This window comes from Cynara cardunculus, assembly GCF_001531365.2.
Source record: "Cynara cardunculus var. scolymus isolate 2C chromosome LG 11, CcrdV1, whole genome shotgun sequence".
Taxonomy (NCBI): domain Eukaryota; kingdom Viridiplantae; phylum Streptophyta; class Magnoliopsida; order Asterales; family Asteraceae; genus Cynara; species Cynara cardunculus.
In genome coordinates, this window is record NC_037538.1 from 3,941,994 (window position 1) to 3,945,905 (window position 3,912).

Below are 3,912 nucleotides of genomic sequence, written 5' to 3' on the forward strand. Positions count from 1 at the left end.
TTTTTTTTTATGATTTTGAACCAATCACAAAGTTTGATATAATAAAAGATTGATATATAAAACTTAATAATTATAATTATATATTTATATATATATATAATATTAAAAGAACAACAAATAATGATAAGTTAGATTCATATATCAAAGGTAATGTTGATTCTTATTAGTTTAATATCTAAATGTGATCATCAACTCATTTAACTAATTTCAATAAATTTTTAAAAAATTTATTGTCATCGTGCAACGCACGATATCAAACTCTAGTTACTTATAAGTGAGTCTTGCCTAATCAATTATTGCTTGATTGCATATTTCACCAAGCCTGGAATATGTATATTTATAAAGTAGTCTTCCCAGTTAAGAGATTTTGGATCGAAGAATAACGTATTGTCCATCTCATTCAAGTCGGCCATGCTGCGTAATTTTCTGAGATTTGTATCATCGAAACTATACATAAAAGATGAAAACATCTAATTAATTAATTAATCAACAATATTAGATATTGCAACAAGGAATTACTTGAGGGTTGAGTTCCACTACAAGAACCAACAATTAGTATGGTTAAAGGTGTATATATGTTTCTAAATCTTTGAGAAAATGTGCAAAAATAAATAAATTCCAAAATAACTGAACCCAAATTAAACAAGTGTGCTTATTTAATTTATAAGTGGAACTTACCCTCTTTTATAAAGTTTGTAATGAAATATGGATCAAGTAAAAGAGTATTTACATGGAATGGCCGAGAACGAATGGTCTAAAAAGCTCTGCAAAACGGAGTGCAATTTTGATCTTTCGCTGAGCACCTAGATATGATGCATTAAAAGCCCCGCCAAATATCAAGTTTGCATATTTCAGTCCCTAGCTTCGAAAGAATCAAAGTCAAAACAAGCCAATTAATTAGCTTTCTTTTTGTTTGTTCATGCATATATATATATATATATATATATATATATTGAGTAATTAATTAAATTATACATACCTTTAAGGGAATCATGTAACGGATCGCCATATACCAATAAAAGTTGGACATGGAACTCAAGAGTTTAACTTTGTTGCTATATTTGACGGGGTTTCCTTGCTTGTTTATTAATGGATTATTAGCAAAGTAATCAAACATCAATTCGAGAACCTAGAAAGTGTGATAGGGTTTGACATGGATGATCCGACATGGTAAATGGTCTTTGAGTAAGGTTGATTTATATGAGCCACCATCGCCACAAACATAGCGTTAACCACCATATCTGCTGGAATCTGCAGGTTTTCATTTGCTTGAAACTTATTATCATAATTAATACAATCAAATGTAATATATATATATATATACATATATATATATATATATACATATATAATACTTGTGAAACACAATACAACGTGCTGCTTTTCTCCTTAACATCTATTAACAATTCGTAGTTTATCTTATATTCTAAATTTCTAATTAAAAGAAATCACACATCTAGATATATAGCGAGAGAACTTACTATGTCAAGTACTTTGACAGGATCACCGAGAAAGCATGAAATCCTGCCTCTACCATATGCGGCAATGAAACTATCAATGGTTCTGCAAAATTTAATTGGACAAAGTGAAATGTAAGCTAATTAAAGCATGATATGTATTCATTCAATAAATTAATTATTCCTAATTTTGCAATGTCAGATAAATTACTTGATGCCTTCGATCCATCCAGGAAACGGTTCTTTATAGGTGCTGCTGCTGATGGTAGGACGTACAATGACTAATGACACATCTTTTCGTAATCCCTCAAGTAACAGCGTCTCCCCCATCGCCTTGGTGAACACATATGTATTTGGCCATCCATGTAATTGTGCCCTTGCAACATTCAATCAATACACATATTATATATTGCGTATAAGCAATAATGACAATATCAATCTTACGCTCATACTACACAAAAACTTTTTATTTGGCTTAATTTCAAAAAAGTCTTTGATTTTTAAAAGAAAATTGTGGCCGAACCTTTGGATACCAAAATCCTTCATGGCAGATGAAACAACTTCTTCATCGGCTTTTTCAACGGTTAGTTGCTCAAGTCTTTCTTGTGTTGCATTCTTCTCCTCTCTAATGTTGAGATCATTTTTGCCATTGAGTGTCTCACCTATTTTAAATGGTGTTTCCAATATGATTCCAGGATTGTCGCCCGACACAAAAGCTGGAATAAGATATAGGTTCATTATAAATTAAGATTTAACGTATGCCAACAATCATCTGATTTTCGACTTAACACTATTTATAACAAATTGTACAAATATAAATTTGACGAGGTTACATCGATTTGTACATAGTCTTTGGAAAATGAACACAAAATTATAACTTATACTTTAAAGATTCAAACCTGTAGATATATGAAGAAGTAGTTTCATGTTGAAGCATTCATTGACAAAGTCGGAAACATGCTTAGATCCAAGTGTGTTAATTGCCAACGCAACGTCGTATCTACAAACACATTCAACATACATGAAGAGCAATTAGTAGAATTAGATTGGCAAACAAATTGACCTCATATGAAAAGCAAGTATCGATTACAAGATATAAGTTTCTAATTTAAATAATACTAGTCAAATGAAGGATCGTGTGAGAATAAGAGTTAAATTGAGAAGTGTAAATTTCTAATTCAAATAAAACTAGTTTTTTTTAATGTAACTGGGTGTACGGACCAATTTGGATGCAACCCGACTAATTAATCTATAAGGTCCTTAAGATAACAATAAGAAATATTTCCAATAGCCTTGAGAAGGCTTGATAAAAGTGACTCGATGTTTGTTAAGTTGAATATGTGGTCACTGGTCATATATATCTCTTTCTAAATCGATCTTGTAGATTTTTTAAGTTGACCAATTAGTTATGTAGATATAGAAATTGTGGGTTAATATAGAGAGGGGCAACTTCATTTATAACCCATAAAATAAAATAGTACAAACTTCATTAATCAATCCCAATTATTAATACATTTAATCAATAATTAAGATTGTTTGGTCACAAATTTGTAATATTTCAAAAATTGGACATACATGAAATTTGAAGCACTACAAAAAAAAAATGACTTTTGCTTACAAAAATCATTCAGAGAAATTTCTGTTGGTGATTACCAATGGTTTAATAGAATCCGATATTTTTTTAAAGAAAATACAGAAGGATCACCCGCAGAATCCCTAGGTAGTCTGTCATGGATTTGAATTACCACAAACAATTTACCCACCAATTTTTGTGACGGTTTTATGACGAATCACCCTTTAGCGACAGATTTTCGAGGCAAAAGTCTTTTCTTTAATAGTGAAGAAGATTGGTGAATTATGATAAAATCGTGAACTTCACAAATCCATTGATTTAAGCAACTACTCCACCACGTCCCTAAAATTTCTCCATCAACCCTTGGAGAATAATATCAATCCGTTAAAATTCTCCCATCACAATTGAACAATTAGGGTGATGTCATTAAAATTACCTAATTCACTTATGAATAGTCATGGTGATGTCATCTATGAACAATTATTTAATTCACTTATGAACAACTAGACAATTCATTTATGAACATAATTAAGGAAGGATTTATGAACAAATGAATAGTTCACTAACGAACAATAGTGGATAAGATAACATTTCGTATGTTCAAGAAGCTCTTCTCTTATAAACTACGTTAGTGTTTCCTTATGAACTTATGTCTAAAATGGCCGTTTACGAAACATTTACCCGATAGGAAAGGGGAGTGCTAATGGCACCCCCTTAATAGGGGGTGTTGAATGCCTCGGGAATTACTCCATCAAATGTCATAGTCAATTATAATATATTATATATTTTATTATTATTATTATATATATATATATACACACATATATACATATGTATATATCCAATTATAATTTTAAGTTGTATTATCTAACTATTTTATAT

General features: G+C 30.4%; 1 pseudogene; it reads right to left on the reverse strand.

Moving 5' to 3' along the window:
- Window positions 1-726: 726 nt before the first annotated feature.
- On the reverse strand, window positions 727-3,189 carry LOC112520971 (annotated as a pseudogene).
- Between the last annotated feature and the right edge of the window lie 723 nt (window positions 3,190-3,912).